At 44.0% G+C, this 15,487-nt stretch overlaps 1 long non-coding RNA gene across 2 annotated transcripts in view; it reads left to right on the top strand.

The window, feature by feature from the left end:
- Positions 1 to 657: 657 nt before the first annotated feature.
- LOC132384428 (uncharacterized) overlaps positions 658 to 15,487 on the top strand; it is a 33,583-nt gene continuing 18,753 nt past the window's right edge. Inside the window, exons 1-2 of one of the 2 annotated variants that reach the window (XR_009508890.1) lie at positions 658 to 2,024; positions 2,203 to 2,520. This is a non-coding gene — a long non-coding RNA (uncharacterized LOC132384428). The remainder of the gene's footprint in view (positions 2,025 to 2,202; positions 2,521 to 15,487) is intronic. The other variant, XR_009508891.1, reaches the window with a different exon arrangement.

Genomic DNA, 15,487 nt, shown 5'->3' with positions numbered 1-15,487 from the left:
CAGAAGTGGGCTGAGAAGTGGCAGATGGAGTTGATCCCAGAGAAATGTGAGATGGTACACTTTGGAAGGACAAACTCCACGGCAGAGTACAAAGTAAATGGCAGGATAATTGGTAGTGTGGAGGAGCAGAGGGATCTGGGGGTATATGTCCACAGATCCCTGAAAGTTGCCTCACAGGTAGATAGGGTAGTTAAGAAAGCTTATGGGGTGTTCGCTTTCATAAGTCGAGGTATAGAGTTTAAGAGACACGATGTAATGATGCAACTCTATAAAACTCTAGTTAGGCCACACTTGGAGTACTGTGTCCAGTTCTGGTCGCCTCACTATAGGAAGGATGTGGAAGCATTGGAAAGGGTACAGAGGAGATTTACCAGGATGCTGCCTGGTTTAGAGAGTATGATCTGAGATTAAGGGAGCTAGGGCTTTACTCTTTGGAGAGGAGGATGAGAGGACACATGATAGAGGTGTACAAGATATTAAGAGGAATAGACAGCGTGGACAGCCAGCGCCTCTTCCCCAGGGCACCACTGCTCAGTACAAGAGGACATGGCTTTAAGGTAAGGGGAGGGAAGTTCAAGGGGGATATTAGAGGAAGGTATTTCATTCAGAGAGTGGTTGGTGCGTGGAATGCACTGCCTGAGTCAGTGGTGGAGCCAGATACATTAGTGAAGTTTAAGAGACAGGTATGTGGAGGAATTTTAGCTGGGGGGTTATATGGGAGGCAGGGTTTGATGGTTGGCACAACATTGTGGGCCAAAGGACCTGTAACGTGTTGTACTTTTGATGCACCATCAATAACTCACACTGAGACGTAAGGCGAGATATCGGCTTTTATTGACTGGAAGAAGGAACCAGGAGTGAGTGTCCATCATACTATGTCCTGGAGACTGAGGCCGAGCGTCAGGCCTCAGATCGCCTTTATACAGGGGCCTGTGGGAGGAGCCACAGGAGCAGTCAGCAGGGGGCGTGTCCAGACAGGCACAACTATTCTAAAAAAAATCTACTTTGCAGAAGTAATAGTAGAGGTGTTTTGTTAATGCTGATATGAGAATTTAGGTGAGTAAATATGGGGAATGCCTTTAATTTGACATGACACTATAGGATTTTCTGAAGACATAAATCACGGTGATCTTATATCAAAGATTTTGGAATATCAATGTCCGAAATATTATTCAAACTGCTTGGGTGAAATTACACTGAAATCCAGCGGACATAACTTCAAGATTATGGTAGGCAAGCGATGAGATCTTGCGCCCATGGATAGTCACTGATTATGTAGAATAATGCTGAGAGAGATTGACAAGGTAGATAGTGAAAGTTTTGACTTCCACTGCCTCTTTTCTAAGTTTGAAATCCAGACTTGAGAAACGGTCGTTACTAAGATTTGTAAACATGAGAACGTGGGACAGAAAATGTGGCTCCCGGTTCCGCTCCTCCTGGCGACACGATCAAGACTAACCTGACTCTAGTCTTACGTCCATGCTCCGATACGCACAGCATTCAGCATTAATTCCAAGAAGTCTAAACTCTCCAGACTTGGATGAAAATACTGAATATCAGCCCGTAGACGCCCCCCCCCCCCCATGCCAACTTGCACAACATTCAGGATCTTATATGAAACTAATTAATCCTAAGCAACGGCAATTGAGTAGCAGATTTCACGACACATGCCTGGTGATAATAGACCTCATTCTGATTCTGAGATGGGAAGGTGCTCAAACACTAGAGGCGCAGATAGCAGGGTAGAACGACTTGGAAGCAGACTCGGGTAAAAGCTCCACCAGGAAAACCAGGATCTTACATGACTGCAGTGCGCGTGTGTGTCTGTATCTGCGCAAGCAAATTTGTTCGCTGGAAATTTGGTCCAATGATCTCTGCCGCTTCTGATGACGAGATCAAACAAATGCGCCCAGAGAGCCGGAAGTGCGTTTCTCGCAGGAGTTTTTCTCTCGGTATGGGACTGCTGCCGTTCCCAGCGCTCGTTCTTTGTTTCTTCATAACTGTTGGTGAGGGTCTCTCGGACGGTAAGTGGTCAGAGAATCAACAGAGCGGTGGGTGGATGTAGGAAGGAAGATCGGTTTACAAGAGACGGCTTATTGAGCCGAGTACAGATCTTAAGTCTCTGTACTGACTGAGCTACGCATGTTTCTCCCGTCTGTCCACCTTTGCCGCTTTACCCTAATATGATTTTCTCTTCCTCAGGTGAGTCTCTGGATTTTACCATCATGGTGAAGCACAGTCAAATAAATGAAACCGTCGGGGGAAATGCGTTGTTTTCAGTGCAGCCGTCGGACGAGATCTCCAGTGGAAGCTGGAGTTTTAACAAAAAAACGGTCTGACAGTGGATTGGTCAAGTCGTGTCTATTGACAATTCGTATAAATCGCGAGCTAAGCTATTCACCTCTAGCGGGTCACTACTGTTGAAGTCGGTGAACAAGTTAGACAGTGGGTAATACCTTGTGAACATGGTGCCAACCAGCGGCTCACAAGCCTCAGCGACCGTCACTCTCCAAGTCACTGGTAAGTGAGACGTTTGTCTTTTTCGCTCATTTACTGTAGGGCTTTTTAATTCATTTTTCCTGTGTTTTATCTTTACTGTCCAATTTAATTTGTTACACTGTGAGTCACTAACGTCTTGAAGGGTTTATCTTTTGTTGATCGGGAAATGTTAGCCAATTCATTGGACTTTATTTAGTATGGTATCTTGCCGGAAAGGCGTCGGTTGGCTGGACAAAATAAGATCGAGGGTATTTGTGAGTGTGGAACCCGAAGCCGTGTGACCCATGCTCAGCCCAGCTTTCACATCTCGCCTGACTACACCAGTTTATTTCTAAAAATGTAACTACTCTTTGATACGGGAGTTATTTCCGTTGTTTATTTCACTTATTTCCGTTTCGTATTCCTTTATGTAAACGTGATATGAGGTCAATGGTGACCGGGCGGTGCCGCATTCCTAGTCACAAAATGAATTCTTTCATCCCGCGTTTGAATCTCATTAACTCTTTAGTATCTGTGTGTATGCGCGGGGGGTGGGGGTGGGGGGGGGAGGGTTGTGTGCGGTATTGAGCTGACGTCGCTTTGTGTGATCTTGTGGGCAGTTTTACCCCTGCACGGTGTGACGCCGAGGAATACACTGCCAACAATGTCACCCCTCTGGAACCCTGAAAGATTCTTTGAAAATAGACATATGTCGCAGATGTTCAGAATCAGAGGGTTATCCCGCGATGAAATATGAAGCGTTTAATGGGAAGACAGAGGTTTTGAAAAATGTGTTCACAGAGGATGAGAAGGATGTGCTTTGGTACCTGATGAAAAGATCAACCGGACCAAATGTCACATGTGTAATGGTTCTTATGTTTAACTAGAAAGTTGTTTCTCTTGCTGTTGACAAGGATGGAGCTTAGTTGAGCATTCACATTGGCTCTCGAGTGAGCAATGTCCATTGACAGTTTCCAGGTTGTTGAAGTATCTATTTACATGAAATAGATAGCTTTGTTGTCAAGTTTGCAGATGATAGGAAGATTGGTGGAGGGGCAGGTAGTGTGGAGGAAACAGGTAGAATGAAGAAACACTTAGACAGATTAGGAGAATGGGCAAGAAAGTGGCAAATTAAATACTAGCAGAAATAAATGTGCGGACTATGTTCTAAATGGAAGAAAAAATATCCAAAACTCTGAGATGCAAAGGGACTTGGGGGTTCTCATCTCAGAAGAGATGTGCTGGCATTGGAGACTGTCCAGAGGAGGTTCACAAGGATGATTACTTGAATGAAAGGCTTATCTTATGCAGAAATCTTCATGGCTCTGGCTCTGTACTTACTGGAATGCAAAAGGATGAGGGGGGATCTCATTGAAACCTTTCGAAAGTTGAAAGGCCTAGACCAGGGGTCAGCAACCTTTACCACTGAAAGAGCCACTTGGACCCGTTTCCCACAGAAAAGAAAACACTGGGAGCCGCAAAACCCGCTTGACATTTAAAATGAAATAACACTGCATACAACGTTTTGTTTTGCCTTTATGCTATGTATAAACAAACTATAATGTGTTGCATTTATGAAATTGATGAACTCCTGCAGAGAAAATGAAATTACATTTCTGCATGCAACAAAAACATTTTGAACTCCGAAAAAAAGACGTTGGGTTGAAGGTTACTTTTAAGTAAAATACTCAACGTCTATTTGAGTCCTTCTTGTATTTATGAAAAACGCCAAACTTAAATTTGCCGCCAGCAGCAAACCAAAAATAACGTCAGCCAGCTGTCAACCTGAAAAATAAAAGGACTATTTCACTGAACAATGAAAACATATGAATATACGTAAAATAATAGGCAATTAAAATATTTATCATACTTGTTCAGGTTGACTCACACCTGACAATGCAGTCGTATTTAGTAGGGATGGATCGATGCTTAGGGGAGTGACCGGGAAGGATAATGTGTTTTTTTCCTCTCTGAACTCACAGAAGCGTTTCCCAAACGATGTTTGCATTGCGATGATTGCAGAATGTAAATACTCCGAATTTATCATGTCGTGACCTTGTTTGAACTCTCTCAAATTGGGGAAGTGAGACAATGTGCCTTTCTGTAAATCTCCGGCAAGCAACGTCAACTTGCGCTCGAATGCCAAAACATCCTCCAACGTGTGCAGGGCTGTACGTCCTTACCCCGTTGAAGAGCTGTGTTCAGCGTGTTCAGGTGTGCTGTCATGTCTACCATGAAGTGTAGCCTTTCCAGCCACTCTGGCTGTTCCAGCTCAGGAAAGTTGAGCCCTTTGCTGCCCAGGAAAGTTTTCACTTCTTCCAGACACGCGACAAAGCGTTTCAGCACCTCCCCTTTGGACAGCCACTGGACTTTGTTGTGCAGCAGGTGCCCCATCAGTAGCTACTGACACCAGATGGGTGGTCTTTATTCCTTTGGCTCTTAAACAATTCAAGACAGCCTCACAGATGTCCTCCCCCCGTGTTTGGTCTTTTAGAGGTATCAACTCAATCAGTTCTTCCTGTGGCCCGGCAGAGTTTACATACCGGCAGAACAACGCTATTTGTTCAATATCACCTTTGTCTTTAGACTCGTCACAGGCAATCGAGTAGGCCACAGCTGAATTGATGTCTTTAATTTGCTGTCTTGTGATGTCTTCTGCCATTTTTATGGTTCTGTCTTTGACAGTCTTTGCAGAGAGGGGCATATCCCTGATTTTCTGCACAATTTCACTCTTGTTTTTAAAGTCCGTGAATAGATGTTCTGAAATCTTAATGAAAGATTCTTTTATATATTCACCATCTGTAAACTGCTTCCCGTGCCTGACTATTTCCTGAGCGTCAATATAACTGGCGTATGTCGTTGATTTTCCAGACTTCATCCATTTCTGGAAATGATTTTTGCTCAGATCAACCTTCCGCATCAGTTCCGAAACGGCTTTTTTTCTCTCATCTCCATCCGGATATTTTTGAGCAAAGGCTGCATGTTTATTCTGGAAATGCCTTGCGACATTTGACTTTTTGTTGTTTGCTAGTTTCTCATTGCATATTAAGCATACCGGTAAACCAGTCTCGTCAACAGTGAAAGCAAATGAATCTGTCCACGTATCATTAAACGTTCTGTTTTCTTCAGTCACTTTTCTTTTTTTAGAATTCTCCATAGTTGGCTTACCTTGGATCGAAAAATTAAAGAAATCGCGCACTGGCGGGTGTCAGGTATTGGCAGTGGTGACGTATATTAATAGCGATAAAAACACGTTGTAGCGGTGTGCTCACGCAGTCAGTAAACTGCAGTCGAATAACTTTATTCGAACTAAACAGCCTTGCTTTTAAGCCTCCCTCAACCCAGCCCCCATGGACGCAGATGCTGCAAAAGACGCGTACTCACAAACCCCCGTAGGCTATCTCCCTTAGCCGGAATGCTGGCTAATTGTGAGCCGTTTCGGATGTGCCAGGAAATGTGTCGCCACACTTAGATTGTACAAGATCACCATAATCTTCAAATTTAGAATTACATTTCAAAAGCTAACAAACTAACATAAAATACATTTTAATTAAATACTGACCAATTATTTCCCAAAGCCACAGGGAGCCGCAGCACAGAGGTGAAAGAGCCACAAATGGCTCGGGAGCCGCAGGTTGCCGACCCCCGGCCTAGACAGTAGATGAGGAATGGATGTTTCCCATGGTGGGAGAGTCTACGACAAGAGGGCACAGCTTCAGGATAAAGGGGCATCCATTCAAAACAGAGATGCAGAGAAAATTCTTTAGCCAGAGGGTAGTGAATTTGTGGAATTTGTTGCCACATTCAGCTGTCAAGGCCAGGTGTTGTGTGTATTTAAGGCAGAGATTGATAGCTTCTTAGAAACAGAAAAACCCACAGCAAAATTCAGGCCCTTCCTCTCACAAAGCTGTGCCGAACATGTCCCCACTTTGGAAATTAACCAGGGTTACCCACAGACCTCTATTTTTCTAAGCTCCATGTACCTATCCAGGAGTCTCTTAAAAGACCCTATCATATCTGCCTCCACCACTGTCACCTTGTTAACCTCCTCTGGACCCTCTCTAATCCTGACACACAATTTTGCAGAAGAGGAGCACAAAACTGCTCACAGTACTTCAAGTGCTGTCTGATCAATACCATACAAAGTATCTGCAATACTTCATGGGCTATTATAAGACCATAAGATATAGCGGCAGAATTAGGCCATTTTGCCCATTGAGTCTCCTCTGCCATTTAATCATTCAATTTGATCCAATTTTACCCTCTGCCCCAATCTCCTGCCTTCTCCCCGTATCCCTTCATGACCTGACTGATCAAGAATCTATCAACCTCTGACTGAAATATACATAAAGACTTGGCCTCCACGGCGGCCTGGGTCAAAGAATCTCACAGATTCCATCGTCTCTGGCTAAAGAAATTCCTCCTTATCTCTGTTTTAAAAGGATGCCCCTTAATTCTGAGGCTGTGTCATCTGATCTTAGGCTCCGCCCCTATAGAAACATCCCCTCCATATCCACTCATTATAAGCCTTTCACAATTCGACATGTTTCAATGAGGTCACCCCCTCATTCTTCTGAGTTGCAGTGAGTACTTCCCAGGAGCCATCAAAAGCTCTTCATATGATAAGTCAATCAATTCTGGAGTCATTTTTATGAACATCATTTAACCAGGTCTGTGGGTAACCCTGGTTAAATTTTTATGAACACCACTTTGGAAGCAGGAACAAGAGGGCAGAGTATTGTCTGAACGGTGTCGAGTTAGGTAAGGGAGAAATGCAAAGAGACCTAGGAGTCCTAGTTCACCAGTCAATGAAGGTGAATGAGCAAGTGCAACAGGCAGTAAAGAGGGCAAATGGAATGTTGGCCTTTGTTACAAGGGGAATTGAATACAATAGCAAGGATGTCCTTTTGCATTTGTACAGGGCCCTGGTGAGACCACACCTGGAATATTGTGTACAGTTTTGGTCTCCAGGTTTAAGGAAGGACATTCTGGCAATTGAGGAAGTGCAGCGTAGATTCACTAGGTTGATTCCTGGGATGGCAGGGCTGTCTTACGCAGAGAGATTGGAGAGATTGGGCTTGTACACGCTGGAATTGAGGAGATTGAGAGGGGATCTGATTGAAACGTTTAAGATAATTAAAGGATTTGATAGGATTGAGGCAGGAAATATGTTCCAGATGTTGGGAGAGTCCAGTACCAGAGGGCATGGATTGAGAATAAGAGGTCGGTTATTTAAAACAGAGTTGAGGAAGAGCTTCTTCTCCCAGAGAGTTGTGGAGGTGTGGAATGCACTGCCTCGGAAGACGGTGGAGGTCAATTCTCTGGATGCTTTCAAGAAGGTGCTGGATAGATATCTGATGGATAGGGGAATCAAGGGATATGGGGACAAGGCAGGGACTGGGTATTGATAGTGAAAGATCAGCCATGATCTCAGAATGGTGGTGCAGACTCAAGGGGCCGAATGGTCTACTTCTGCACCTATTGTCTATTGTCTATCATTTGAACCCTCCCCAGTATCAGCACATTGTTTCTAAGATGTCAAAAACTGAACACATTACTCTATCTGTGGCCTCACCAATCATATATTACATCCTTTTTATATTCTTCTGTTGCAATGAATGCCAACATTGCATTTGCCTTCATCAACACAGAATTTAATCTGCAAATTAACCTTAAGAGAATCCTGCACATGGACTCCCAAGTCCCTTTGTACCTCCGTTCTTTGTATTTTGTCTCTGTTTAGCAAACAGTCATCGGTTTCATTTCTTCTACCAAAGTGGATAACCATACACTTCCAGACACTGCCATTCCAACTGCCATTCATTTACCCACTCTCCTAATATCTCTGGTCCTCTTCCAGCCTCCCTACATCCTCCGATCTACATGACTTCATATCGTCTGCAAACTTTGCAACAAAGCTTTGCAAACAATTTCATCATCCAAATAATTGACAAACAATATAAAAAGATTCGGACCCTACACAGACCCCTGTGGAGAACCACTGCTCACCAGCATTCAACCAGAAAAGGCTCCCTTTGTTCTCATTCTTTGCTTCATAACAGTCAGCCCTTGCCTTATCCTTGCTGGAATCATGGACAGAGAGCTGGATGATTGGCAGGAGGTAAAAAAGTAGGAATAAAATGGAGCCTTTTCCGGCTGGTTGACTATTACTGGCGGTATTCCACAGGGGTCTGTTTTGGGATCGCTTCTTCATTTTCTATCAAAGATTTGAATGAAAGAATTGATGGCTTTGAGTCCAAGTGTGCAGATGATACGAAGACAGGTGAAGAGACAGGTAATGTTCAGGAAGTAGAGAGGCTACAGGATAACTTAAACAAGTTAGGATAATGCACAAAATTGACCAATGGAATAGAGTATTAGGAGGTGCATGAGCATACAAATATAGTAGAAGAGACAAATACATAGACAGTTTTCTAAATTGAGAGAGAAATCATAAGTCTGAGGTGCAAAGGGACTTAGGTGCCCCTATGCAGTATTCCCTAAAGGTTAATTTGGAGTTTGAGGCAATTTTGAGTGAGGAAAATAAATATGATGTTGATCATTTCAAGAGGATTAGAATATAAAAGCAATGATGTAATGTTAATGCTTTATTCGATGGTGGTGAGGCCTCATTTGGAATATTATGAATGGCTCTGGGCCCCCCTAAGAGATCATGTGCTGACATTGTTCAAAGGACACTATCAAAAATTATTGTAGATTTGAAAAACGTACCATATGGGGAGGAACTGATGGCTCTGGGGCTGTACTCATTGGAAATCAGAGATGAATGAAGTAGTAAACTTATTGAACACTATCAAATGTTGAAATGTCTTAATGAAGTATATGTGCAGTGAAAGTTTCCTATGGTGTGGAGTCTAAGGCCAAAGGACACTGCCTCAGAATAGAGATGAGTCGATTTTGAAAAGAGATGAGGAGGAATTGCTTTAGGCAGAGACTGGTGGAATTCTTTGCCACAGCGGCTGTGGAGGGTATCATTGGGTATATTTAAGGCATGGGTTAGCAGATTCTTGAATAGTGAAGGCAAAAAGGAATACAGGAATAAAACAGGTGAATGATGCTCTACGGGGATGGATCATTTGAAATAGCAGAGCAAACTTGATGGGCCAAATGTCTAATTCTGCTCCTATCTCTCATGGTCTGATAATTTTTAGGGAATCCTGTGCAAGATCTCCCAGGTGCTGTTGCATTTTTGATTATTGAATTTTCTCTCAGTTTGGAAAATAGTCTGCACCTTTATTAGTTCTACCAATCTGCATGACGAGACACTCAGTTGTGTGATATTCCATCTGGCTCTTCTTTGGTCATTCTTCCTATCTGTCGAAGTCTTTTTGCATACTCCCTGCTTCCTCAATAATATCTGTTCCACCTCCTATTTTTGTAATATCTGCAAAACAATTAGTTCCATCTTCCAAATCATTGAGATATAATGTGAAAAGTATTGGGTCCAACACCAACCCCTGTGGAACACCAATGGCCGCCAACAAGAAAAGGACGCATTGATTCGTACACCTTGCGCCTGCCAGTCGGCCAGTCTTCTGTCATTGTTATTTCATGCAATACCTTGGGAGCGTATCATGTTGAGCAGTCTCATGTGTGGCACCTTGTCAAAGACCTTCTGTAAATCGACGTAAACAATGTCCACTGACTCTACTTTGTCTTTATTACCTGTTGTTTTCTCAAAGAATTCCTGATTTGTCAGGCGAGATGTCCCCTTAAAGGAACAATGCTAACTTTGGCCTATTTAATTATGCACCTCCAAGTACCCAAAATCTTATCCTTAATAATGGTATCTATCATCTTCCCATCCACTAGGCAGGAGAGCAGACTCAACCTTTTGGTAATCCTACACCACGACTTCCAAGTACCTTTGTGCTTCATTATTTTGTGTGTCTTATTCTCCATTTAGAAAATAGTCAACCCTATCATTCCTTCTACCAAGGTCCATGACCATACTCTTCCTAACACTGTATTCCATCTGCTGTTTCTTTTCCTATCCTCCTAATTGCTGTGTGTCCTTCTGTAGCCTGTCTGCTTCCCTAAAACCATCTACCCTCTCCAGCTATCTTCATATTGTCTGCAAAATTTGCAACAGACCCATCAATTGCATCATCCAAATCATTGACATAGAAATAAAACCCAACAGCACAATACAGGCCCTTCGGCCCACAAATAACTTAAAAAGAATCATTCCTGCACAGATACACATGTAACACGACTAGTCACCTGCAGCCAACTAGAAATGTCTCCCTTTATTCACACACTGCTTCCTGCAATCAGCTACTGCTTTATCTATACTATAATCTTTCCTGTAATACTTTCTTGTTAAGCAGCATCATGTTCGGCACGTGGTCAAAGGCCTTCTGATAATCCAGGTACACAACATCAACTGATTCTTCTCTGTCCATCTGGCTTGTTATTTCATCAGATTTGTCAGATAAGATTTCCACTTGAGGAAGCAATGCTGACTACATCTATTTTGCCTTGTGCGTCCAAGTACTGCTGTTTTGCATCATGTGTATATCATCTATGTTCATCCCCTCAGTAAATATAGATGCAAGTGTTCCATTTAAAATTAACCCACTACTTTGACTCCATGCACAAATGTGCTGATCTTCCAGTGGACTAGCTTTGTCCATTGCTATCCCTTTTCACTTACCTTCTCTGTGGAATCCATTGGGATTTTCCTTCACAATGGTTTCAGAATCAAACTTGTGCCTTGTTTTAGCCCTCATGATTACCTTCTTTAGAATTGTTTGGCACTTCCTGTAGTCCTGAAAGACGTAATTTGGTCCTTAATGCCAATACCTGCGATGCACCTCTTCCCGAACAGAATCTCAATATCTCTTCAATGCCAAATTTCATTAAATGTGTTAGTCATGTTATTTTAACCTAACAGGATTATACAAACTATGCCATCTCAAAAATTCACCCTTGAAGGCTTCCAACTTATGAGATACGCCTAAGCTAGTAACCAAGCTACCCATGTCCATCAGCAGCGCGCGCACACACACACACACTGCCCCGCCCCGCCCCCCCCCCCCCCCCCTTTTACCACTGTAGGAACTTCAAAAGTCCAGGGATTTTCATCAGATCTGGAAAGAATGAAATGCAATAATTATAAAGAAAAAGGTGGGGTGAAGGCAAGGAGTACAGGCTACAGTGTGATAGGTGAATCCTGGCCAAGTGTAGATTACGGAATGAGAGGCTGGGAAATGATAGTTAGGAAATAGAAAGGAAAGGATCAATGATCCATGTTCTTCTGTGTTTTGTTCACACCCACTTCCTGTCTCACGGTATGAATTGTCTCCTTTGTGCTTCACTGGTTCAACCCTTTTATCAGCAAGCCACATTTTTAATGGTATATGTAGAAAATCATTCAGGATTTTCCTCAAATCTGCTCGAAAAGGATGTTGCATAGCCCGATTGGACCTCATGATTCACTGTTGAGTTAACTTAAACACTGTTTGATTTCAGCGTCTGTTAAATATTTCAGGCTAATTTGCAATAGTTAAATACGCAATGTCCAACAACCAGTACAGTGTACATCGCGCAGTACCAATGAAGCTTCAGAAAGATCCGGTATCAAAACCTACACAAAGCAAGCTCACAGCTTGATTGAGGGTGGGTGTTGCAGTGTGACATCTGCTCCGAAAGACAAGGTTCAGGAAGCCAGGAGAAACTGAGTTAAAACTCTCAGAAGTCCCCGTTGTCAAAGTCTTTTCATTGATACCACCATAGGATTTACTCGGGGCTGAACTCCCAGATAACTGCTCTCAAATTACTTTGGCTCATTTAGTGCATGACTCTATACAGGCAATTGTAAATTAAAATGCCAGGGGCTAGTAATTGATATATTACATGGTGATTATGTCTTCAGTTAGCTGCTTAATATAAATAATCCCTGACTTTTGGAGAAACACTGTTTCTTCTTGAGATGGAAATCTCCATCCTGTGTTGAACTGGCAGATCCAGATGCCAAGTGAATGGAGCCAGACAGCTGCTGGAACTGCCACCGGCTGTGACAGGGTTTCACCATTTTGAAGGAGAGATCGGGTGCGGTCGCCGCGAACCAGCGCGTTCTGGACTAGCGGGGCCCCAAACAAGGCACAGCCTGGAACACCGGGAAATAGCTCACCCCATCTCTTTGCCATTGTACTACAAGGGATTTATGCTTTTGGCTACTGTGCTGACATCATTGGAGATACAGGCATGCTAAGACTGTAATGAACATCTGTTGTTAAATGACACCAGCTCTGAAAACCACAGCACTTTAAAGTATTCTGTTTTCGACATCTTTGCCTTCTGGCCTGTTATCCATATGCACATATCAACAGCAACTTCCGCAGATGCTGCAGCATTTTGGGAAAAGGGAATGACATTGCCTATATTGGCCTTGAACAGATTTGTTTCCACAGCTATCTATGGGTGCAAAGTCACAATCGTTTCATCATTGGAACTCTGAACCCCTTCTTCACCCTCCATTGGTAGAATTCCTCCAAACTGGGAAATACCTCACTGCTGTGAGACCAAACTGAAATTAAACATAAAGCTAACTCAAGACCATCAGGTAATCGAAGTTTCAGGCCACTCGGCTGTTCCGGCCTCTGATTGTGCTGAACTATACTGGCTTCACCTTTTCTCTTCCCATTCTCCATAACCCTGGATCTTTCCAATATTTATCAATTTCCACCCTACCTATATCCAGTGATCCAGCCTCCAACAGGCAGTGAATTCCAAAGATTTACCTCTCTGAGCGAAGGCATTTCCACATACCCAACTTCTCACTGACCCAGCATTTCCTTAGTGATTATGTTGCTTTTTCATGACTCCCCACTTGTAGAAGGAATATAGAATCACACAGAGATCAGTACGGTACAGGAACAGGCACTTTGGAACTTTGTATCTGTAATGGCCATTATGGCAAATTACACTCTACTGTGCCTAAACACCATCCATATCCCTGCTCTCCCTGTGTGCCCTTCTTTGACTAACATCACCACCCCAGGGATTAGGCTTAAGTGTTCAGGCCCTGCATTAAGGGGTTTTAGTGTTCAGGTCCTAGTGATGGTTAGTGTCTGAGCTCTGCATCAGGAATAGTGTTCGGGACTTGCATTACAGTCAGTGTCTGGGCCCTGCATTAGGTCCAGTGTACAGGCCCTTTATTTGGTTCAGTGTTCAAACCCTACATTAGTGTTGGTGTTTAAACCCCGCATTATAGTCCCTGTTCAAGCTGTGCATTTGGGTTAGTGTTCAGGCCCTGCATTCAGTTTAGTGTTTGGGGCCTACATTAGGATTAGTGTTTGGGGCCTAGATTAAGGATTCTCTTCAGACCCGGGTTATTTTGATAGGACATACAAGACTCTCACCTGGTGAATCTGTCTTGCACTGCTTCCAACAATGTTGGTCTGTGAACAATGTTCTAAATCAGCACCAGAATCAGGTTTAATAACACTGGCACATATATATTTGCCTTTAGACCAGTATGTTAGTCATGATCATAACCGATATCATAAGCTGATATGATTGGGCTGCAGTACAAAGGATTCTTTCATTCCCCTTTTGCTCCTATTTACAGAGCCTGTGACTCATGTCAGTGTAACCATCGTCAATTCGAGTCCTGTGAATATCAAGACAGTTGTATTCATTTGTGATACAAAAGTCACAGTTCAGAGAGGAACAAAACAAAAGAGATGGTTGCTGACTTCATGTCATAAGGTGGGCATTGAAAGCAGCCCCAAATGCAAGAGACAGACACTGAAGTACTAGGGACAGGACTAGATGTGCCAAGAAAGCAAGGGAATTGGGGAAGAAATGACGCTGGACAAGACACAGGCCCTGGATGAGACTAGGATACAGGACCTGGGGTAGGACTAGACTGGGAAAGTGGGACCTGAACAAGGAACTTGGAAACTGGACAAGGACTCCGAGCCAGACACTGGACGGGGACATGGAAACTGGGTCCTGACTCAGGCTCGGACTCCGGATCCAGGAGAGGACTGGACGTGGCAAGGCAACAGGACTTGACATGGGGCAGGACGCGCGACTCCTGGGCTGAACATGGGACTCCTGGGCTGGATGAGGACATGAGGCTCAGACTTGGACTTGTGCATGGACTGGAACCTCCTCAGAGCCTTGGACTGGAGCACAGGAACACTGAACACAGAGCCGGGACCCCTCCTTGGGAACAGGACGTAGGGCCAGGGCTATACACCGAGTCAGGACCCCTCCTTGGGGACAGGATATATGGCCGGGACTCCTACATGGAGGCTAAACACAGGGACAGAAAGAGACAGTTCCACGCTCAACGATAGGTAGTTACTACTGTTGGCGAGGCTCCGGTCTCACTCCGGCAGCTGAACTTGACGACGGTACAGGTGAGAACGCAGGCATGTGTAGCCAGCAGGGCTTCAGGCGAGGCTTCAGAGGGAAGAAAGGGAACAGCCCAGAAAGGGAACGGCCTGACTTACCCCCAGAGAGGCGAGGACAGGATACCGAGGAGATGAACCAGCAACCACACTCGAACCCAGGGCCACTTATATTCCAGCCACAATATGAGAATCAGGTGCCTCTGGTTAAGCCCAACTGAAACAACAGACAGCCTAAAGTCCCGGAGTCTGGAGTCCATGGACTGGACCGTGAATCGGAACGTTGACTTTACGGACCGGACCATAACACTTCAGGAGAGCATGGAGTGACCACTCCATGCTGAACTTTAACGGCTCCTCCATGGGGATTGTTAAGAGCACTAAATTTCCTGGTGTTCAATGGATGGAGAATCTCACCTAGTCCCTCAACACCAGCTCCATAGCCAAGAAATCCCAGCAGCGTCTTTACTTTCTGAGAAGGCCGAGAAAACTCCATCTTCCATACCCCATCCTCACCATATTCTGTAGAGGTGTATTGAGAGCATTCTAAGCAGCTGCATCACTGCCTGGTTCAAGAATTGCACTGTATTGAATCACAAGATCCTGCAGCGGCTAGTGAGGTC

Source organism: Hypanus sabinus, chromosome 32 (genome assembly GCF_030144855.1).
Source record: "Hypanus sabinus isolate sHypSab1 chromosome 32, sHypSab1.hap1, whole genome shotgun sequence".
Lineage (NCBI taxonomy): Eukaryota > Metazoa > Chordata > Chondrichthyes > Myliobatiformes > Dasyatidae > Hypanus > Hypanus sabinus.
Note: the sequence above shows the minus strand (reverse complement) of the source record. Positions and strands in the feature narration are given on the sequence as shown.